We start from the raw sequence: 24,565 nt of genomic DNA, 5'->3' as shown, positions 1-24,565 counted from the left end.
GACCTCCGTCGGCCTTCGCAACCTAGCGGCTACTGAACGAGCTCGAGATTCCCAAATTGGACGCATAGTCAAATCACTCGCAATCCATTTCTCAAGCCAATACTTCCACATGTGTATTGTACACGTCCACATTAGAGGAGCGTGAGTATTTAGAATGTCTGGCTGCTATACACATTCTTCATCAGCAACGGTACTGATCAAGTGAGGTTGTGTAAGCTATTTGCCAGTCGGTCGTCAAGCACCGGTCGTTGGTTAAAGCACCAGTCTAGCGTACTGTAGGGTCATGGGTTCGAGTCCCATCGAAGGGAAAGTGGTTACCTCCAATACATTTTTCAAATCAATATCTTCCACATAACGTACATATTCACATATGAGTTTCCATAACATTGTAAATTAACGTCCAAGTCGGGTGGTTTAATCCCCGGAAATAGGCAATTACCTTTGATTGAACTGAACTTGAGTTGCGTGCTCTTGCCTACGCAATGCGGTCGGGTCTGAGCTTGACGACCGACTGGCAAATAGCTTACACAACCTCACTTGATCAGTACCGTTGCTGATGAAGAATGTGTATAGCAGCCAGACATTCTAAATACTCACGCTCCTCTAATGTGGACGTGTACAATACACATGTGGAAGTATTGGCTTGAGAAATGGATTGCGAGTGATTTGACTATGCGTCCAATTTGGGAATCTCGAGCTCGTTCAGTAGCCGCTAGGTTGCGAAGGCCGACGGAGGTCCTTCGTAGCTTAGTTGGTTAAAGCACCAGTCTAGCGTACTGTAGGGTCATGGGTTCGAGTCCCATCGAAGGGAAAGTGGTTACCTCCAATACATTTTTCAAATCAATATCTTCCACATAACGTACATATTCACATATGAGTTTCCATAACATTGTAAAAATGTCTAAACTAGTTTTATTTTTATCCTATGCTTATCCGAAAGACGCCTACCGTCTTTTACGTACCTTCCCTCCATTGAGGCTCTCCAAGCCTCAGTGGTAATTTATTATCATTCAATGAAATATTAATTATTCTTGCGAACTGGGTGCAACCAGGGTTCAACCATTCAAATTTTCAGATTTGTTCCCAAGCATTGACTCATTCACATTGAGTGTTTTTCTATAGATTGTGAGGCGATATGATTCATTGAACGCACTCATTTTTCGCCTTCGCCGCGGTCATCGCCGTCAACTTCAGTTTGCTAAAAATAAAACCAAAAAATCAAAAAAAAACCTAAACCAAAACAAACCTACCACTGAAAGTTCATTGTTCGTTTGAAGATTTACGGGGCACAAACTTCTTACAAAAATGATTTATTTTTTTGATAAAAATCTACAAACTTCGCCAACCCTAAATTGTGGACGGTATCGGTGTGATGGTATATGGATTAGAAGCCGTTATCCCGGTTTCAAATGCTCGGCCGGCAGCGCCGTAGCGTGTGGTTGGCCAGGTTGGCCCCCGCCAAGGGCGCCAGGCCTTTAGGGGGCGCCGAAATCCAGAATTGAACTATAGGAAATGATGACAAATCTCATCAAGATTTTTTCTAGGAGGTGGATGAATACCACTTGAATTTTCTTCGATTCGTGAGGGTTTATGGTAACTCATTGTTTTATTGATGCTGAGGGTCTCATCGGCTAAAATCGATACGGAGGCGGCGCACAACTGTCATTTTTGTTGATTTAGCTTTGCTGCGTCGCAGCATGCGTGAAAAAATAAAAATGACAGTTGTGCGTTGCTTCCGTATCGAGTGGTGTGCCCCCGAAAACGCGAGCACTTTGAAACCTGGATTCCGTGAGGAGTGACCTTAACAGACATTTCCCTCGGGGACTAACATCCGCAATCAACCGTTTTATTTATTTTCGAAAGGACTTTTTCCGTCAATAATTGATACACGTAACAGAACGTAGGCTCAGGCACATAGAACAGACGTTCATCTTCATTTGCGTGGTTGTGTAAAGTTTGTACTGGTCAATTTTAAGTATGTCGTTATGCTTCCGTTGCGCAGTGCTAGCACAGAGAACAGACATGGATGGTCGAACAAAATTTCGTTAAAAACGTGTGTAAATATTTAAATCGCAGTTTGCTGATTAATGTGGTTAAATTTTGCCGTGTTTTGCTTTTTAACGCTAGTGTTCATTCCGAATTGCTCCTAGGCTCACTCCTAGGTGGCAGCACTACATTATTTGTGTAGTGTATGCCAACGCCATCGCTTAGTGAGATTGACTTTTTATGTCGGGCAGCCTGCGTTGGTGGCGCTGAGGTGCGATTTAAATCTTTACACACGTTTTTAACGAAATTTTGTTCGAGCATCCATGTCTGTTCTCTGTACCGTGGGGCATCGAAATCCGTACACTTAAGCACCTTAGTATATGAAAAAGTCATTAGAAAATAGGAATCGAATGTAAATAAAACGTTTGTCATTGACACAGGCGCATGAAGGCTTCTACTTTTGAAGTGTGTCACATTTACTCATGAAAAACTAAGACAAACATGATAAAATAATGAATTAAATCAACTACACCTAACTCGAAACCCGTCCACCGTGGACGGATTTCGAATCAAAGGATCAAAATCCGTACAGCTATTTCTTAACTAACTATTAAAATTGAAACAGTCTGATTTACTAAACTACCACTGTAAATAATTCGATATGCACCTTGAGAAGCGACCCCTTAAAATTGTATTCCGCTTATCTTATGTAATGGTTTGCAATTAGCAATTAAAACACAGTTACTTTTGGTGCAATTATGCTCTACCCGAAAACAAAATGGCGGCACAAACTCCGCGTTTGTTGGGTGGAGATTTGTTTTTGATTTTTGTGGTTTTAATTTCAAAGCCTTCTTTCCAATTCTATGCCCTAAAAGCTTATTGTCAAGTATCTGAACAGGATAAGATTAATTATTCCTACATTAATTACCTTTAACCTTCTTTAATTTATTGATATCTCATGAGGTGGACGGATTTAGGTGCTGTACGGATTTCGGTCCCGCACGGTAGCTCAGGGAGCATCTTCACTGACTACTTTTTATAATTTACTTGATGAAAAAGGAAGTGAAAATAGAAAGGATCAGGAAATATTAATAAAAAGAAGAATGAAACAAGTTTCTGGGGAAGAAGCCCTAGATGAGGACTTCAACACGCCAAAGGCAAAACATAGAGTAGATTTTAAAAAAACGCGTATAATTTTTGTTCGTGATTAAGAAATCTAAGCCCTTTCCAAGTAATAGATACTCGGATGTAGTGATAGGGGAGTTTGTTTTAATTTGAGAAAAATTCGGACCATAACGATCGCATTTGATCCTGTGAAATTTTCGATTCATTTAAACAGACAATTGTATAAGGGTGAAAATTTATTGGCCTAACCAATTCAACCAATGCCACCAAACTACCGATAGGCCCACTCTAGGAATTGATATATTTTGATCCGAATAGGCCCAAAGTTGTCTTTTTTCATACGACTTGGTCAAATCGCTATTCTTACCTTACACTAATTCTCTCCAAGTTGAATTAGCTATCTCAGTCTGAAGAATCAGGACGATGTTTTTTTACTTGTCCGACGTTGCAGCTGTTGTATGTTAGAAAAGAAACCCAATCTTTAAATTACTTTTCAAAATTTCACAGAAAGCGAGCATGAAAGCACCCTCTCCACCACTGATCGAATGTGGTTTACAATTATTTACGATAGACGACAGACTATACAAACCTTCAAGAAACGTCGGGCACGTAAGAATAATATCGTCCTGATTCTTTAGACTGAGAAAACCAACTTCCGAGTATTACATCTTATCCAGTCGAAAAATATCCTACCCTAACACTATAAGTCCAGTAGAGTAGTTCTTTCAAATTACCGACCAAGGTTCAATGGCGATTCCGAAGGTCATTCAATCCACTCCAAAGTAGGGTTCTTCTTGTTGTGACTACGTCCGAAAGTGATCCAACCACTGATCGGCACAATTGAGATGGATTTTATTGGCCTAGCTAGATCCACGTGAATTCACAACAAGGAAGTCTGGATTTTGTGTCGGTAACACAAGCACTACTGGATCTAGTATTTTTATTTGCGTAGATTTATTTAATCTTTAACCTTCCGGGACTCGCTTGGTCCTGGTCCGCTCACGCAGTCCCGCTTCTGTTGTGAAAATAAGCGTGCTTTTTTCGAAAGTGTTGTACTTTTTACAACGGCGAGGGTCCCCGAAGGTTAAGAAAATCGTTGAAATTTCTATAAAACGGATTTTAGAAATGTTCTGGTCATTTTTATAATCCTTACACCTATATGGACACATGTAAGTTATAGAGGCTTAAGGAATTCATAAAGCAAACATTTATTAAATCCACCACGCTAAAAATGTTGATAATGAAAGAAAAACAGCTCCTATCATGCCATTTGTTTTGAACATGCATGAAAGTAAGGGGAACCCAATAACGGTTTCGCCAAGGGCGCTGGGAGTCCACGCTACGGCTCTGTCGGCCGGCCAAACCCCCATCGATTTGCCATCGAGATCCGCAATCTCATAAGACGACGACCCTTTTTTCTTCAGCACCCGAGCAGGCAGAAATAGTGGGCCGTATTTGGCATTATAGTGGTCTGCGGCACTGGAAAGCTTCATGTTCCGGCGGAACACCATTTGTCCTGCCTGGAACTCTTTTCCGAATCTTCTGTGCCGAAGGTTGTATTTTTTCTGGCTCTCAGCATGAGCCCTTTTGAGATTTTCTTTTACTAAATCGCTTATCTTGCCATACAGGTCGGACTGTTGTTTAGACCTGTCCTCGGGAGATTGACCAATCTCCGGTTCACCGCGCCGATGGTCAGGTCCTTTAATCAACATTTCGTATCCATGTGTGGCAAAATATGGCGTGAGTTCAGTCGCTGTGTGTAAGGAATTGTTAAGGACCGTCTCGATTTCTGAGATCCTACTGTCCCATAAACGTTGGTCCTCCCGCACGTAGGTGCGGATTGCTGCATTTACCGTGCGGTGAACACATTCCACAGGGTTGCCCTGGGAATGATATTTTGAATTTAGCCAGTGTCTGATCTCAAATCGTTCCACTAGCATACGAAATTCCCGCGAAAGAAAGCATGACGCGTTGTCGGTTATAACCACTTCCGGCACCGAATTGCGGAAGAACCACTGGTCACGAAGAGTGGTGCAGAGGACGACACTATCGATTCTTCGAAAAGGCACCAGCATAATCCATTTGCTAAACAAATCGATTACAGAAAAGATACCTATACTGATTTTGTTTTTTACTTTTAGGAAGTGGGCCAACAAAGTCAAGAGCTATAATTTGCCAGGGATGGGTGGTAATGCGTTGCTCTCCTAAAGGAGGACACAGTGCAACATTAGCTCCCTTGGATTCTTTACATACTGTGCAATTTTGAACATGTTGTCGGACATCGATAGCCATCCTTGGCCAAAAATAGCGCTGCCGGATTCGAGCCAAAGTTTTGTCGGTACCCAGGTGCAGGGAATTGTCATGATTTTCTTCTAAAACCGCTGACCGCTCTTGAGGAGCCGGTACCTCTTTCCAGTCAAACCGCAGGTCGTGGATTGACCCGGGAGTGGAAAGGTATCGATACAGTTTTCCCTCCCTAATTTGGTAATCGACATTATTTTCCGGATTCAGAACAATTTCATCCATCATTTGCTCGTACCAATGAGTGTCCGAGTTCATAGGATTAGCATCCTCGGAAGGACTAGAAATGGGATTACCTGTCTTAACGGCCAGGGTGGATACCCCACGAGAGAGGGCGTCTGGTACCGTGTTTTCTTTTCCCTTTCGATGAATTATCGTCATATTGTGGTGCTGTAATTCCAGACACCACCTACTGCACCTAGATGCCGTCTTCCACTTGGCCGTCATTATATGGGTTAAGGCAGATGAATCGGTCACTAGGGTAAAGTGTGATCCCTCAACGTAGCCTCTAAAAGCCTCGATGGACAGGAGAGCAGCTAAAGCTTCCTTCTCGCATGCATGATAGTTCCTTTGTGGGGTTGTCATTTTATGCGAGAAGTAAGCAATAACTTTCTCCAGTCCATCTTGCTTTTGAGTTAGGATTCCGGCCACTGCCACGTCACTGGCGTCTGTCTGGATTGTAAATTCTAGATTAAAATCTGGAGAAGAAAGAATTGGAGCAGAAATCAATTTTCTTTGATTTTATTGAACCTCTTCAGCGGCCTCGTTCCAGCCCAGGATTTTGGACTTGGTTTTTAACAGGTCCGATAAAGAGGAAGTGATCCCGCTAAAGTCGTCGATAAATCGGCGATAATAGTTGGCCATTCTAGGAAGCGGCGCAGTTTAGTTATAGTGGTTGGTCTCTCATATTCCACTATGGCTCGTACTTTCTCAGGATTGGCCCGGAGACCATCCGTGGAGAGCAGGTATCCTAGGAATGGCAACTCTTCAACACCGAATTTAGATTTCTCTAAATTAATAGAAAGGTTTGCTAGGGTTAGACGACGAGCCACTTCCTGTAAGAGCTGAATATGCTCTTCGAACGTCTCCGTCACGATGACTATATCGTCTAGGTAGACGAAGACGTTCGGTTCGAGCTCCCCGTGCCCCAGCACCCTGTCCATTAATCTGGATAGAGAAGCAGGGCTGTTGACAAGCCCGAAAGGAAGACGAGTAAACTGAAACATACCCTTGCCCTGTATGCTAAAGGCCGTATACCGACGCGAGCTTTTCTCCAAAGGTATTTGGAGAAATGCTTCGGAAAGATCAATGGTACTTAAATACCGCGCCTTCGGCAACTGACTCAGGATTCGTCCTGGATGGGGCAAGGGGTATGCGTCTCGAATTGTTCGTTCATTTATTTTCCTTGCATCTAAGCATAGGCGCACCTTTCCCGACGGTTTTATAACGGGCACCACATTAGATGACCAGTCAGAATGGGCTCGTTCGATTATACCGATATGAAGCATTCGATCGAGTTCCCTCGCGACCTTCTGTTGGACCTTGGGGGACAATGTATATGCACAGACAAACAGACGTAACACTGAGAAAATTCCCATCGACCATGAGCTCAACGGCCTTTTTAAATTCAACTGCTTGCGAGTTTCACATCCAGGGGCGCGGGCATCGTATACCTTTGTATTTGACATCTCACACTAGCGCCTTCTGTTGACATTGTCGTACTAAACTGTGTTTCGTACAACATGCACATTAGGTGGTAAAATAACTGGGCGATGGATTTTGAAACAAATTGTTCTAGCTGTTACGTCTGTTTGTCTGTGGTATATGGGTACTGCCGTACTGGAGGTTTACCTTTCCACTCGTCCGATATTTCGATCCGATGTTCTGTCAGCGGAGTCACTGAAAGTTCGTCAGCGACCGCCACTTTGAATAGTTTTTTGGTCTCCTCCAGCTGAATGCTTTCATTTTCGGTGAGAAGGGGCTGTGAAATGGTTTCGAGACGCACTTCGTCTACGGTGCACACGTTACAGCTTTGTACGGTGGGCCATATACGAAACTTGCGCCAAAAATCCATTCCTAGAATACAATCAACGACAAGGTCTTGTACTACAATAGTAGGGATAATTTTTAAACTGCCTTGGAAGTTGAATGGAATGAACATTTGACCTAAAATTCTTAATTCAGACCCATTAGCTGAGTGAATCTTAGTAGGCCGCTTCAAAGGTTGAAGTTTGCCTCCACGGAGTTTATTATAAATTTCTACGCTGATAATGGTCAGCTGACTGCCAGAGTCGAGCAGACCTTTAGATGGAATACCATATATTTTAATGGCCGCGTATGGCCTGTTGTCATTCAACTGAGATAGCGAAATATTTAGGGATTCGGTGGATTGTAAATCATAGCACTCTTCCGATACAGGTTCCCACCACTCGGAAGGGTGATTCCGATCGGGTAAGAGTTTACGCGTGTAAAGACGGGCTCGACGATCGGCGATTTTCGATCGCCTGAAGCCCGTTTTTTTTGCAGTATGGGCAATTTTGGGTTTCGAATCCCTTAAAGCCACATACCAGACATAACAAACCGCCCTTGTAGCCTCGGCATTGTTCTAGGTTATGATTAGCTTGGCGACAATTTAGACACTCATATCTTCGTGGTGGCGTGTAGCCACTTACTAAGTATTCTAGGGTTCTCGATGGCTTTGACCCTCCCTCTCGGGCGGGCTCATGGCCTATGGGTTTATTAGATGGAGTTGGGTTTTTGGGTTCGCTTTTACCATTATTCTCCTTATTAGGTGGGTGGGGTTTTATTTCTTTATTTTTGGTGAAATATTTTTCCTGTGATTTTGAATTCGACGAACGATTTGTATATTTATTTTCTTCAAGTGATGGTTTTCCCGCTGAAATAAGATTGGTGGTTTTCTCAGATCCAAATACTTTTGCGAACAGTGAGAAATTGGAGGCATCTATCATATGACCAGCCTCCAATAGTTCCGAAAGGTTTGCAAGGGGTTTCCAGAGCAAAGCCTTCTTATAGTCCGCTCGCATATTTCTTCTGAGAATGTCAAGTCTTTCTCCTTCAGTCATGGGGTTTATCATTGAACGAAACATTCCTTCCATCTCATAATAGAACTCTTGGAATGTTTCGTTCCTTTGCTGTCGTCTTTGATAAATTTTACTCCGGACTAGCGAATCTAGCTCCGGATGAGCGAAAGTTTTTCTGAGTTCTGTTACTAAATGGGCCCAGTTGCCCAATCTTCCCGCTGATCGCATGGACATGTACCAGCTAAGTGCTGGACCTGTGAACAGGTGGAAGGCAGAATCGAAGAGTTCCGGTTCCGAAATATTTTCGGAGAGAGCCAATTGGAAAACCAAATGCAGAAACTCGTTTAATTTGAGTCCCTGGTCAGTGCCAGCGTACTTTTCGACCTTCCACTTAGATACTGGTAGGGATTTACGGCTATACGGTCTATTAGTTGGGTCCCAAACGGGAAAAGGAGTGTTTGGCATGTTACCTATTACCAGCGATGCTGGGACTTGGCTGTGCACCTGACTGATCATGCTAGAAGACCTCTGATTATTGACTGGTCCTGTCCTACTACTCGGTAGGGGGTTTTGAATCCAGTCCGGTCCCCATGACAACGGGGTGTATTCGGATGAAGACCGCGATGGAGTGAAGGCGTGTTCCCTGGGAACATACGGTGCTAGCTTCCACTTATCTCCCGAAAAATCGGAAGCAGCAAACGAAGATGTTTGGCGTGGGGTTTCCTGAACACTGGTTAAGGGAAACCAAGAATTTATTGGCGGGGGCGAACGATAGGCCAGTGTACCTGTCGGTAAATTATAATAAGAACTAGGGTTGATCGATGACGCCATTCTCGGTACCGTGTTCACTAAAGTAGGATTCGTTACCGTATTAATTGCTGGGTAACCAACGGTACTTCTAGCGAAAGTATCTTGGTGCCCCATATTTATACCACAATTTTTCCAATGACCAAAATCGGTCACTTGTATTGAACCCCTATTGGCCTGTGTCTCTTGTGACCAGGACGGTTCTGAGAAGTCCACTTGCCTAGTGGTGGTCACTCGCCCTGCCCCTGATTCTTTCGGCACTGTTCCTGTACAGATAGTTTGATTGATACCCGTGGTATTTGCTGCACTACTGCAGTTTGTATGACGGTTAGAATGAACATCTTTAAACTTCCTTAAAAGATATAGTTCGTGTTCGAGCTTCAATAAACCTTCCCTGACATCATCATTAGTTTGCGTATCTTCCGACCCCATCAATCCCAATCTCTGAAGTGACCCGAAAATATCATCGTCAACCGATGACTGACGTGGCGTTGCTATCTGATCGGTCGAGGTTGTAACCCGATCATTGAAAAGCCAGTCCAAACCCAGCTGTTCCCTTGGAGTTTTCTTATAGAAAAACTCCCACAGCAGCGACAGAACTGTCATTAGAATTTCATTAAGCTGTGGTTGTTCTTCTGGTGCAATGCAGCTTTTGACTAGCCTTACCCTATTTCCTAAGTGCAGCAGAGCTGACTGGCACCTAGGTGGTGCATCCTTAGTTGAGCCTTCAACTGAGGCCTTTATCAACCGAATTTTCTCCTCTGGCTACTACCTCCTCAATCGGATTCCGTTTCAACGAACACTTCTCAAGTCCTTCTTCTGCTTTCTCCTGCTTCAATCTTTCCCTTAAAACTCTTCTTTTCCGGCACATCGTTTCATCATGTCCAAATACAATATCCCTAATCTCTAACTCAAAATCGAGTTCATCTTCGTTAAGATGATCGACGCGAATGTCGTAGAATAGTCTATTTAAGTCTTCCTCCCTAATTCCTAAGCTTGAGCCACCTTCGGCCATCTCGAATTCTAGTTTTTTTTGTAAATTCAGTGAATAAATTTAAAAAAAGAGAAAAAAAACCTAGCCTATATTTACATTCAATAATAAGTTCAATTCAGAGTAAATGAAAATAGAAAGAAAATAATATAGTGAAACTAAGAAATATGATACAAATTCAATTAATATACTAGTTTATCAAATCCGAAGCCTTTCAAAAAAATTGCCTTTATCGCTGTGAGTGACTCGGACTAGTAAGAGCGCAGTAAGAGATCAAACAAACTTTCCCCCAGCCACAAATCACTTCACTGACGTCACCAAGAAAATCCACTAGATAAACCACGACAAACCATTCGTGGGTCTCCCCAAGCAGGTGCAAAAATATTCGTAAACTAGTTGAAGAATATTTTTATAACTTTACGTGGATCGCCAATTGAAACAATCTCCTTCGACGTCCTCACGTCTGTGGAGCGGACGTCCTAACGTCCCAAACTAGCTCGCCTCGTTGGGGTTTCTCAGGGTCGGTTTGAACCTGCTTAGGGACACACAGAGACAAAGGTGGAGCAGCGGACAACCACAATGAGCCAAGACAATCCCATGCAGTTCAGGACTAGTAGTTCAAATGAAGGAACATAATTGTTACATTTTACTTAATTTCATTTAATTTTCTTTTTTCATTCTTAGAATTAGTAGTTAGTTCGGGTTAGTAAGAATCGTTGCGGCCGTTTACAAATGTGAGCTCATACCTTGGATGTTTGGCGGGGATCCGCCGGCGAGATGATGGGAAGCGATGGTCTGGCCCATTCCGGCGTCGGCAGGGGAGTGCCTGATTCCCCAGGTTGCTTGGTGCCTCACAAGGGGGGGGGGGTTCGGATTCGGCCGCGGAAGGGCTGCAACTTCGGCTTCCGTGGCGCCCCAAGGACGAGGGTCGATTTCGGCCGAGGTAGAGCTGGATCTCCGGGTCGCTTTGCGCTTGGCACGATGATACTGGGACTTCCGTAGGGTTCACGCCGGGGCTAGTTCCCACTGGGGTGACAGGATGTGCCCGTCCGATGCGGAGCTTCGCCGTCGGCTCGAAAAGGGGTTTATTTACTCCGGCGATTTTACGAGCGGCCGGGCTGGAGATGAGTATTCCAAAATGGACGAATGGACGGTGTTCGTACTCGCAGAGGTTCGTTCCGCGATGGGCACGAAAGACCACGTGGCTAAGTGCGTAGCAGCGGCTCACTTTTCTTGGTGTTCGTACGCGGAAATGGGTGTACTCCTTCCAAAAAGGTCGGCCTAGGACCCACGCCGGGCTGAGAACCGTTCCTAGCGCTCACAATTAACTCGGGCCAACACTTTCACAGGGCTATCAGCACTGCCTCTTCGAAGGTTGCTTTCACTCGGTCGGTGGGTTTTCCGAGTCTCGCTGTGTCCAGTCGAGAAGGTGGTTTCGGTCACGGACGGCGAAATTTACCGTCCGGAACCAGTATTTTGGGATTTGGCAGATTGCACCACGTTTCTCGATGCTCTTCTCTTTTTTCACGTTCAGCAGAAATTCACTCCTCTTTCTCGAGCGTTCACCAACCGACTACCCCGTCTATCGCCCTGCTTTCCTCCTTCCTCGCTCCCTCTTTTTCTTTTCGCCCCGGATCTGCTTCCAATCTTCCAATCGCCTCGATGGTAGGGGTGGTAGCAGCGTTAGTGGGTACACGATGAAGACGGAATACACAGGTAGTCGGCAATTTACCCGTGTATTCCGCCTTTTTGGGTACTTCATGCGTAGTCTCACAATTTTTGGGTTTTCTTTATTAGTTAAGGGTTATATGCATGGGTGTCTCATTGTTGACGCATTCGGTAACAATGTCTACAGGAGATACATCTCTCAAATATCTCAAACATCTTTTCCATAAGTTATATGTTTGAAAACCCCATCATACGTATAATCGAATAACCTCTGTACTACAACGGAATAATTTTTCAAAAAAAAAGTTTTCCACTACAACTTATCATTCATAACAATCACATAAAAGATTTTTTTTAATGTTGTGTCCGAGTACAGCAATATTAGTTTCAATCTCGTATATCGTTCCATTTGAGAATGAGAATTTTCTCCCAACCCGGAGATTCGCCGTCAACCAACGGCATCTCGTCGTCATTCAAACATGGGGAGAAAAGACTTGCGCAATACCTGCAGCCATACATTTATGAGAATATTTTTATTCGTTGTGGTTATTCAGCGTAAACAAAAAAAAAATACTTACATGCCAAATTTTATCCGAAAGAGTGCGAGCCGGTAGGGTCACTCTCTCTGTATCTACGTTCTTTTTTATCCATCGTCACGCTAAACGGAAATAACAGGGTAGATTTCTAAACGAATTAGCTTAATTAGAATGAAATTAGCATGTACCATATATGAATGCAAGCAGTAACACCGTCAAGAATGGATAAATATCAGATGTGTTCCTTTTTGACACATTCTGCAAAATTGCTCCAAGAATAAACATATTTTATTTCTTTGCAATCCTTTTTTTAGATTTGTTTACATTTCATGCGAATATGCAAACTTTTTATGTGGCCTTGGAATAAAATAATTGCAAGTGACATCCTGTTCATGGAACTTGAAAATAGCCATGCCCATCGTTCAGTACGGTACAAGAACTTAGTACTGAACAGCAATAATGCGAGATGTTTGACAAACAAACGAACTTTCGCCGGTTGAATGCAGATATGTACAACGCAATAGGGGAGATGGAGCAATGTGCTCTACACCTGCACACTTAGCCTTTTATTACTCGAGCTCAGCTGTACAAATCTCGGTTTATGGATTTGAACCTAACACAAGATTGCTTAGCACAAAACATGTTTGAATTATGGGTTACTGAAGAGCATCCATTTTCTTAATCCAACAATCCTCAGAACTTGGAAATATTCGCAAATAAATACATGTACGAATAAACTCCCATGTTACTTGTATTAACAAAGTCAAATTTGCGTTTAGTGTCGTTCAGCAAGCTCCAACCAATATATGTGAACATTCCGAAAAGGCGTTTGTCCCCGTCCAGCTCCAAATGGTGTGTTCGATACCGCTCATACACATATCTCACTCTTATTCTCCCTCGGATCATTCATTACCACCATCCCCGGAGGCAAACCCACCCTGTTGGCGCTATGTTTATCAACGAGTGTTAATGGAACTGTTTGGGAAATCGTTTCATTCGGAGAAGTGTTGCGTCAAATAAATTTAAATTGACAGCGGTGCGTGTTGGATCGGACTGGATTTTTTGGAATTTAATTTGCGCTGAAGTTCTAAAATTTTTGTTTAGGGACAGGGGTAACGTTCTCGTCACTGGCTCGGGAACCAATGAATACAATTTTACGTAGCCAAACCATTTGCTTTGCAGGAAATTTCAGTAACTTGTTACATCTGGCTGTTTTGTTAACATGACCGTTGCAAAAAGGTGTGCCGAAGCGCAATACCCAACCGTAGTGAAAATAATTCCACCTAGTCTGATATCAACGACTATACCGCAGTCTGTTACCAACAGGCTTTCTTTTTAATTTACAGTGGCAAATGGAATCGAAGGCGCGAGCTTTGAAATTTAACGAAATTACTCGATTGATAGTATAAATTTCATTTCCAAAGGAAAAGTGCTCAGAAAATTTATATTGAATCACTATAGTCACTTTATACTTTCTATAATATGGGCTAAAATATGTGTAACCTATCGAAGGATGATGGATGCCTTCAAAATATTTATCGATACAAATATTCCACATGATGTGGACAAGCATCAAGTATTGCGCATATTTTACTGGTAACCTAGCAGCGGTGGTAACAACCAAGAATTCTAAATTTATTTTTTCATTGATAGCATAGTACCATGTCTTGTAATTTTGGACCCGCTTTCAAAACAAATCCTTTAGAAACAATGCAAATTTTATCTAACAATTATTTCGCGAATAAAAACCAGACCAGCGGCTACCATTTTTTGCCTTTGCTGAGTTGCAGCATACACAAAATATGGCTTTTAGTTGCGTTCTTGTTCTATTATTTGGGATTAAAAACAAAGTTAGATCAAGGCCGGAAACTTACTGATTCTGTCGTATTTGTTCTATTTGTATAAAAGGTTACCACTTTGACTACACTTTCGGTGATAACTTTTGACAGCGTGGGTCGATTTTCGAAATTAGCACGGTTTTACAGAGGGGAATATTGGCACTTTCGAATACCACTCTGAATTTCCGAATGATTCTAGTACTGAGAAATAACCGAAAATGTACTCAATACATCACATATGAATTTCTAAATATAAGAGCTTATATTTTGAAAGTAACCAATAGGGTAACCGTACCCTTATTGGAGGTAGCACCAATAGTGGAGGTAGTGGAGTTTTAATGAGATTTATCATATTTATACAATTTACAATGGTTTAAGTTGATGCGTCGTGTTTTAAATATCCTGTTAAATGCAACTTATCTTAAGATTTCGCTTGAAAAACTATTGAAAACAATGATTTTCCTTAACAAAATTGACTCCCTTGCACCTATAGTAGTGTAACTGTACCGATAGTGGCGAGTCTCATAAGAAACCAATGGATAGCACCCCTATGGGAACCAAAATTAATTTTTACCGCCACTAAAGGAACAGTGTACCCATAGTGGTGCAAGCAATATTTGGTAATTGTTGATGTTAAATTACATCTATCTCATTGTTGTTAGCAAATTTATTAGTTTATCTATTGAATGAAATATTAAAGCTGACGCTAAGCTGAAGCTAAATGATTATCAATTTTTAAAATTATTTTCTTTTGTGGATCTACTAATACCTCCATTATTGGTACTGTTACCCCAGATGTTCTACTAAAATAGGTTACGAAACGATGAGACGACATCTGTGGAGGAGCGTCCAACATATCTCTGGTCATAGCTTACAAGTCCCAATAACTCACGCTTCCACAGGTCTGCTGTTCCACGCTTCCACAGGGTGCCGTTGTGTACTTCGCAGGTAGTGTAGCCTGCGCATTGTTGTTTTCTTGACATTAGCTAGAGAGCAATTCTCTGTGAAATCAACTTCCGGAGGAATTCCTGACGGAACTTCCGGAAGAATTCCTGACGGAACTTCCGGAGGAATTCCTGACGGAACTTCCGGAGGAATTCCTGACGGAACTTCCGGAGGAATTCCTGACGGAACTTCCGGAGGAATTCCTGACGGAACTTCGGAGAATTCCTGACGGAACTTCCGGAGGAATTCCTGACGGAACTTCCGGAGGAATTCCTGACGGAACTTCCGGAGGAATTCCTGACGGAACTTCTGGAGGAATTCCTGACGGAACTTCTGGAGGAATTCCTGACGGAACTTCCGGAGGAATTCCTGATGGAACTTCCGGAGGAATTCCTGACGGAACTTCCACAGGAATTCCTGGAGGAACTTCCGGAGGAATTCCTGGAGGAACTTCCGGATGAAATTTCAATCGGCGCACAGGTTTACCTGGGAGCCTTCCTACACCCAATTGATTATCGTTAGATTTTCTAATAATTCTGTACAAAAAACTTACCAAAATTTGTATAAGAACTGAGCATATGCAAAAAAGCTAGATAATTATACAATCTTGCAATCGCTGGTTTGGTTGCTGATTTGGTGTAGGATCAATATCCGGTTGAACATGCCTTTTGTCCTTTTGTCCGATCAGCTGATTGCTGACGTCAAACTCACACAAAATTTGAGTCATTAAGTGGGTGTTTGACGAAACCGTTCTGTTTCCGGCACCCAAGCCATCGCCGTTTTCTAACGACACGAACAAAGTTACTGATTCCGACATTTTACGAACACGTTTGAGCTCTCTCGCCCGAACTTGTATAAAATCCATAACATTAGCCTAGGATGTGATGGGTTTTGATAGTGGGCCTTGTTAAGCTTTTATAAAAAGCTGCATGTGTATGTAACTATTCACTATCAAAGCGACCGTGTGTCGCTTAAAGCGCAATAAACCTGGTGTGGAGTGGGACTCTGAACAAATCTGAGCTGACTGATCGAGCGTCTGTTTACCCAGAAGCATCATCTACGATGAAAGTCCCAGCCCAGTGAATAGGGGCAACAACTTGTTGTTCCTCAAAAATCAATTTTTTTGATATTTCGGCCATGAAATAACATGGACTGTTTGAACGGCAATGACTCTTAACTGATCGCAGAGTTCTAAAATGGAAAATGAACGAAATGAACGTAGTGCCGATATCGCGTATGATCCTAACCTCCTCGTCAGCAAAGTAAGTCTGCGCATTGCGCAAGTTCGTCGACAAGAGGTGGAAGTTGAATTATGGTTTAACACATCGACTGGAATATGCCACGATGAAAAGATCCTTCGATGAAAAACTGGAATCTCAGATGTTCTGGAAGGTGACAGCGTAGAAGACCAATGGACCGCCATAAAGAACGCCTTTATAGCTCCCAGCGAGAATATTATGGGCGAACGGTGTATTGGGCCAAACACAATTGATACGTTTCCGTGCGTTTTGACAGTTTTCCCATGGGAAAACTGTCAAAACGCACGCAAACGTATCCATTATGTTTGGCCAATATCTCCTGGTGGAAGACAGTAGCGAAGAGAAACCAAAGCGGCTATACAGCGATCAAAAATCAAAGGAGCCATAGTCTTAGCTCGTCAACGATACTCGGCACTACAGAAGGAAGCAAAGCGCTCATATCATGTCAAGTAGACTGGCCCAGGAAACAAAAAGTTGTCTAATTCCACTGGGCACCCCCAGAATTGTGTCCTTGGGTGAGAAAATCAATCTCTGAAAATTTCAGCTCAATCGCTTGCTGCATAAGCTGGCGCATTTGATTTGAAGTTTGTATGGGGATTTCAGCCAAAATGTATAGGAAAATACACCTCCGTCACTCATTCGATCTGGAAAATGGTTCTGATTGCTCGATTGACCTCAGAATTGCAAAAACGGCAGTTGGTATGCTACAGAACATTTTCACAGAACATTGTATGATGATTAAATGAACTTTTATATAGGTTTCGGCTGATGCGATTCGATCAAAAAACCCAAAAATACACAAATCAGCTCTTAATAAACCAGCCGAAAATTATATAAAAGTTCATTTAATCATCATGCAATGTTCTGTGAAATTGTTCTGTAGCATACCAACTGCCGTTTTTGCAATTCTGAGGTCAATCGAGCAATCAGAACCAATTTCCAGATCGAATGAGTGACGGAGGTGTATTTTCCTATACATTTTGGCTGAAATCCCCATACAAACTTCAAATCAAATGCGCCAGCTTATGCAACAAGCGATTGAGCTGAAATTTTCAGAGATTGATTTTCTCACCCAAAGACACAATTCTGGGGGGTGCCCAGTGGAATTCAACAACATTTTTTTTCACCCCATAGTAATCTGGGCCAGTCTAATGTCAAGTCATACATAAGCTTCTGATATCAAAACAAATTTAATTTTTGCTACTCGGGTTTAGAGCAGGGCAACGAATTCCAAGAGTATCTCTATTTGGTTTACATTGACTATAAAAAGCGAAAATATGTGGAGCGTCTGTTAACCAAGAGGGTTCCTGAGGGTGGGAATTTTGGATTAATCGAACCACATACCTCCCTTATGCTAGACGGGTGCTTTACCACTATGCTACGGTAAACTTAATGCCTTAGCGGTTATGTGATAAATACAGTGAAAAAACGGAAGTCCTCTACGGACATGAAATTTGGACCATGCTCGAGAAGGACTTACAAGATCTCGGAGTATTCGAGAGACGGGTGCTTAGGACATTCTTTGGCGATGTGCATAAAGACGGTGTGTTGACCTCCCCCTAATCACTATTTTTCTCTGGTAGTATGCATCACTTTCTACAATCATTAAATTACGAGCTACAAAAAAATGGCGTTTATGGATTTAGCAATGAAAATCCATATAACTTATTTAAAACTTAATTCACATTTAATCCATTTTTATAACGACAAGCTCAATGGTTCCCCATACAACTTTTTGATTCTATGCATACAAACAAATTCTGATACAATATCAAATCTGTATGAGGAATAATTCGTACGGTAACTTAAAGTTGACTATTTTGGAATTTCCTTCCCTTCTTACTCGCAAAAATGAGGACAGGATAGAAAGCATATCTAGTTTGCGGAATTATATGAAGGCTTTATGTGCGTCATCGGACTGACCTTCATCGAAGCAGCAGTCTCCACTACCGCTTCTTCGTCCGACATGCAGTCCGATATCAGTTCGATATCACTTTCAAATTATGGAAACGGTTGATACTCATGGTGCTTTGAGTATTTGATTTTTTTCTAATTTTTTGTTTATTTTGGAGGTTTAGTATTTGATATATGACACATATGTAAATGCAAATCCAGATACATAGAAGAGTCACAAACTAAAACATTTAGTCAAAGATAACTTTTTGGGAAAGTAAAAACAGTTTAAGTTATTCGTTGCCAAACAACTCGGCTAGTCTTTTTAGATAGTACAACTCGTTTGAACAAAATTAATTTGCAACTTCTAGTGGCTTGAAAAATTGTGATAAAGCAAGGATGTTGCTTTCAACTACACATACGCAGTGGGATTGCCATGCGTAAGCACACATCAATCTACGGTAATGAATACAAAAAGAGAAGGGTAGGGCAATTGGGTAAATATGCAGTTTACAATATCATAAATTACTGATTCAGAACAAAACATAATGAAGAAGATCTATTTGAATAACACCACCTATTTTCGTCATCTGCCTTTATCACTCAGTTCCTTTCAATAAATGACTTGTTTTTCATCACTTGAAACATCACCTTTACCAAAAATAATATAATCCGGCAGGTAATGGTATTAGGGAATGGAATACATGTGCTTCCCAAATATTCTGGTCACGGTGATATTTTTTCCTGTGATTTCTCTGATTCACATGCTTATATCAGCATCCTCAACTCGCATTAATGCAACGATCAAAATTATTCGCTGTACACGTTGCCAACCAACCGAGTATCATTATCCTAAGTGGCTATCTCTACGTTCATTCCTTAGCTCGCGACTTGATCGCCATCGCTTTCTTTGTTTGGACGCAATTTTATCATCATGCGCCTCTACTCCACTGGTTTTGCTGAAACGGAGTGCCCGGTCGATCTCCCCCTTTCATGTGTATGGTTTTGCTTCTCCTGCTAATATCCAAACAAACAAATTCACCCGACCCGGCACTGACTCAGTCGGCAAGCGAAGCAAAATGAAAGGGGAGCGTGGTCTTAAGTTTCATAAATTCATAATTAGACACAGATTAATATCTATATTAGTAAAAATGAAACTAAAACTTCAGATTTCTAATTATTAATTTTATTTTACAGATGTTTTCATAATTAGAATTATCTCACTGTACAAGGACTGTTCCACAATCCGATTGATTCTCCTATGTGAGATTCTCTCTGAAATGGAATGATTCGCATTAATTTTCAATTTCATTTAAGTGGACCTGTAGTCGGTGTCGACAACTACGCTTGCTCGTCTTCCTTCATATTTTTTATCACAATCAAAATTTCCTGTTCTTTCCTCCATCTTAGTATTTTTAAGGTTTTGCCAACAATAGATCTGTCATTTCTTTCTTGCATTTCTGACAGAATTGCACTCAATGCACTAAACTTTAAATTCAGTCAAGCATCTTGGTGTACGACTTGACAGTAATTGGAATTTACATCTTGAAGAGGCAATTAGCAAAGCTACAAGTGCTTTATGGATGAGTAAGGCGACGTTCGGTATAAAGTGGGGATTAAAGCCAAAAATGATTCAATTGATACGGTGATTTTGAAACCCAGAATGTCATGTGCTGCTTTAATATGGTGGCCTATAACAAAATAACCACCACCCGTGCAAATGAAGTTGGAAAAACTTCAAAGATTAGCTTCCCTTTCCATAATGGGTGCAATGAGAAGCACGCCAAACAAAGCACTAGACGCTTTGCCCGAACTTCTTCGAAGGTGACCTGAAAGTGCATCTAAGTATTCCAAATACAATAAGTAGCTCACTGATCGCTAACAATGATGGATGAGAAAAGATACAACTTTTATCGATGTTTGATTGTAATTAAGCTTGAGCGAAGGATATGGACAAATGGTGAACCAAATCTTCGCTCAGGATCAATTGTGTTCTACACCGATGGTTCAAAACTGAACAATCAAGTTGGAGCAGGCGTGACTGGCCCGGGGGTTAAATATTTCGATTTATATGAACAAGTGGCCAACTGTGTTGACCTGAAACTGAACTGAAATCCTGGGAACATTAAAAAATTGAGGACATTTGGAAAAAAACACCCTTATTGCGAGGCACTCAAGACGTTTTATTAAAACTAACGTACATATTTAGTATTCGCAAAATTGTAGATCTTCCGAAAAAAGATCTAAGTACTTGGATGACCGAGAGCCTATACCTTAGACACATTCTATTATATACACCATATTTGAAGCAGTCCGATTGATCTCGGATTGATCCCGAGTGGCCCTTGGAACCTAAAAATATCATTCTGATCAATGTTTTGAGAAATCATGAAGTTTGAGGTTTCGCACGACCTATTTCAGCTCAATTTAGAAAATGTCCATTCAGGAGATCCTCCGGATTGTGGCCGGATTGAACTCAAGTGACCGAGGAACCCTAAAAATATCATTCCAACCATTGCTTTGTGAAATCATGAAATTTGAGGTGTCGCACGACCCATTATACCTTAATTTAGGCAATGGCCATTCCGAAGCTCCTCTGAATTGTGGCCGGATTGAACTCGAGTGGTTCAGAAACCTTAAAAATATCATTGTTTTGTGAAATCATGAAGTTTGAGGTGTTCCACGACCTGATTTGACTTAGACTTTAAAATGGCCACATTTTCCAGACAACTGGCCCCAGTGGATTCTGGAATAATTCTGGAACCGTACTGAGGATGAACCAAAATCCAGTATAAATCGAAAATTAGGATTCATCCGGATCGAATGCAACTTGTTGCGAAGGAAACGGTCAAGAAATGTGGTTTTTCAGCAGTTTTAATTTTTGAAAGCCCTTTAAAACAAACATCAGGGACGGAAAGGTTAAGGAAGATAATGATGTTATTATCACATAAAATTAGGTCTAAAATATCACTTCAATCAGGGTTCGCACTTTCCGTTTCGATGAAAACAAGCGAGAATCATCTTTCACTCACCAGTATCTCTGCAGATATCACACAGACCGCATCGTGCTTTCGTGCTGTGCGGTTCTTTCTCTCTTTGCGGAAGGAAGTTTTTAATACTACCCGAAGCTATTTTAATTTCAACGGTGCTTCTTAGCGCTATTTGTACCCACTGATCCCGTTACGATCTTTGCAAGGACCCGTGCCTTCGTTTTACGTTGGACCCGTTTGCGGAAGTAAAATTCCGACAAGCGGTGGTAATCCTGCAGGGACACCGTTCTGGGAAAAACCTCTTAGAAGGTCACGTCTCCACGCTCAGCAATGAGCATTAATAAAAACAAGAGGAAGGGGGAGTCTCTGAATTCTCCACTTCCTTCAAAGAAACAAGGTTTCAAGACCGTCCTGCCTAAGCGCGGAAAAAATAGAAGGAAGCTGGAGAATTCAGATATTCCTTCTAACTCTAATATCGGAAATAATTCTTCTCCAATCGAACTGAGCAATCAATTCGATTTGATTAATGATGAAATTGAGCAAATCGAATATACCTCTAGCCCAGGTGATTCGATTCATGCGAAAAAGCAAAGGATTCCGCCAATTGTGGTATCTGTTGCCGAGTTTTCTGGCTTCCGGAATGAGATTTTGAGTAACCTTCAGGGGATCAAGGTTTCATTTCAGATTGCTAGGAAGGGTGACTGCCGCGTTTGCCGGGATCCTTTGACGATCGCAAACGTCTTCTTCAGTATTTAACTGAGAAGCGCCATAAATTCTTCACATACGACGACAAAACCGAGCGATTGTTCAAAGTCGTCTTGAAAGGTCTCCCCAGTGATGATAAATCACTGGATGAGATTAAAATTGAAATTAAACAATTACTTGGATTTTCACCAGTCCAAGTAATTAAGATGAAAAGAAATCCCACTCTGGTACTTCCCAGAGGGCATTTCTCAAGAATTTTATTTAATTCATTTTAACAAAAGTGAACTAAATAATATGAAAAGATTGGAAAAGGCCTGTATTATGTCTCATGTCCGTGTTACATGGGAACATTTCCGCAGGCCGAAATTTCCAAAACCCCACCCAGTGCCGTAAGTGCCAAAAGTGGGGTCATGGAACCAAACATTGTCACATGGATGCTAAATGCATGATTTGTGGTGGAACCTCTCACGCCAAGGACGCATGTCCTGTGAGAGAAGATTCCAATAAATTTAAATGTGCAAATTGTAGGGGGCAATCATAAATCCAATTTCTGGGAATGCTCTTCACGCAAAAAAGTTTTGAATTCCCGTGCAAAATTGATGACGGGAAATTCCAATCGGATCCCAGATTCGACGGGTAGAAATTCTTCAAACGCTCATATTTCGAAACCGGTTTCCGGTCGAGCAATTCATACCCACCACAATTCACAAACAAATTTTGCCGCTCGTCAACGGGTAGCAAGCACTTCAGTAAATTCCAATTTTTCCAATGCACCTACGTATGCAAACATCGCTGCTGGTAGACAAAATTTCTCTTCTCAAAATGAGGTTTATACCCATGTCCCAAAGGAAAATAACGGTCATGTTGCCGATTCAGGTAGCATGACTGCTTCCGATTTTGATTTTTTAACTGAACAATTGCATCACATGATTGATGCAATGTTCAAAGCAAATACCATTCCTGAAGCTGTTCAGGTTGGTATAAAGTACACACAAAATTGTTATCGGACTCCGTTTCAATGGATCTAAATAATTGTGTGAAAGTTCTAAATTGGAATGCCCGCTCTCTAAAGGGTAAGGAAGATGAATTATTCAACTTCCTAACAGTTCATAATATGCATATTGCCATTATAACAGAAACTTATTTAAAGCCCGGACTCTCCATTAAAAGAGATCCAAATTATTTTATCTACAGAAATGATCGTCTTGACAGCGCCTGTGGTGGGGTCGCCATTGTCATTAATAGACGTATCAAACATAAATTATTTTCTTCGTTTGAAACCAAAGTTTTTGAAACCTTGGGAGTTTCTGTTGAAACAAATTTTGGTCAATTTTCCTTCATTGCAGCCTATTTGCCTTTTCAATGCAATGGGCTGCAAAAGAATTTGTTGAAAGCTGATCTTCAAATTCTGACTCGCAACAAATCAAAATTCTTCGTAATTGGTGACTTCAATGCCAAACACCGTTCATGGAATAATGGTCAAAGCAATTCCAATGGCAAAATTTTATTTGAGGATTGTTCTGCGGGATATTATACTATTCAATATCCCAATGGCCCTACTTGTTTTCTTCCAGTCGAAATCCTTCTACAATTGATTTAGTTTTAACGGATTCAAGTCAGCTGTTTGGTCAATTGGTAACTCATGCTGACTTTGACTCTGATCACCTTCCTGTGACATTTGAAATCTCACAAGCAGCCATTTATAATCCAATCAGCTCTACTTTCAATTATCATAGGGCTGATTGGGATTTATATAAAACGTATATCGATAGGAATTTTGATGTTGATATTCCTCTCGATACCAAAAGTGATATTGACAATGCGCTCGTATCTTTGACAAATTTAATTGTCGAAGCCAGAGGCATTGCAATTCCGAAATGTGAAGTTAAATTCAACTCCATTATTATTGACGACGATCTTCAGCTACTGATCCGTCTTAAAAATGTGAGAAGAAGGCAATACCAAAGAACTCGAGATCCCGCGTTGAAAGTTATTTGGCGAGATTTGCAAAATGAAATTAAAAAACGTTTCGCTATTCTGAGAAATACCAACTTTGAGAATAATGTCTCGAAGTTGGATCCCAGTTCGAAACCCTTTTGGAAATTAACAAAAATTGTTAAAAAACCTCAAAAGCCAATTCCAGCGCTTAAAGAAGGAAATAAAATTTTATTAACAAATGGCGAAAAGGCTCAAAAACTTGCTCAGCAGTTCGAGAGTGCCCATAATTTTAGTCTAGGTCTCACTAGTCCAATTGAGGATCAGGTTACATGGAGCTTCGAAGACATTCTCAATCAAGAGAATGTTTTTGACCCTTCGTTGGGAACTAATTTGGATGAAGTGAGATCTATTACTAGAAAATTTAAAAATATGAAAGCCCCGGGTGATGATGGTATTTTCTACATACTTATCAAAAAACTTCCTGAGAGCTCTTTATCCTTTTTGGTTAATTTATTTAACAAATGTTTTCATTTGGCATACTT

At 41.4% G+C, this 24,565-nt stretch overlaps 1 protein-coding gene and 1 long non-coding RNA gene across 2 annotated transcripts in view; one reads left to right on the top strand and one right to left on the bottom strand.

Moving 5' to 3' along the window:
* Positions 1-24,565, top strand: part of LOC134224359 (ATP-binding cassette sub-family G member 1) — a 204,972-nt gene that overhangs the window by 33,755 nt on the left and 146,652 nt on the right. The gene's annotated exons all lie outside the window — the stretch shown is intronic.
* LOC134221211 (uncharacterized) lies at positions 10,895-11,527 on the bottom strand. Its single transcript, XR_009982262.1, has 2 exons — positions 11,480-11,527; positions 10,895-11,369 (listed from the first exon to the last, which is right to left on the bottom strand). It is a non-coding gene; the product is annotated as an uncharacterized LOC134221211 (long non-coding RNA).

The sequence above is a fragment of the Armigeres subalbatus genome, chromosome 3 (assembly GCF_024139115.2).
Source record: "Armigeres subalbatus isolate Guangzhou_Male chromosome 3, GZ_Asu_2, whole genome shotgun sequence".
NCBI lineage: Eukaryota > Metazoa > Arthropoda > Insecta > Diptera > Culicidae > Armigeres > Armigeres subalbatus.
This window is presented reverse-complemented; position numbering and strand designations above follow the sequence as displayed.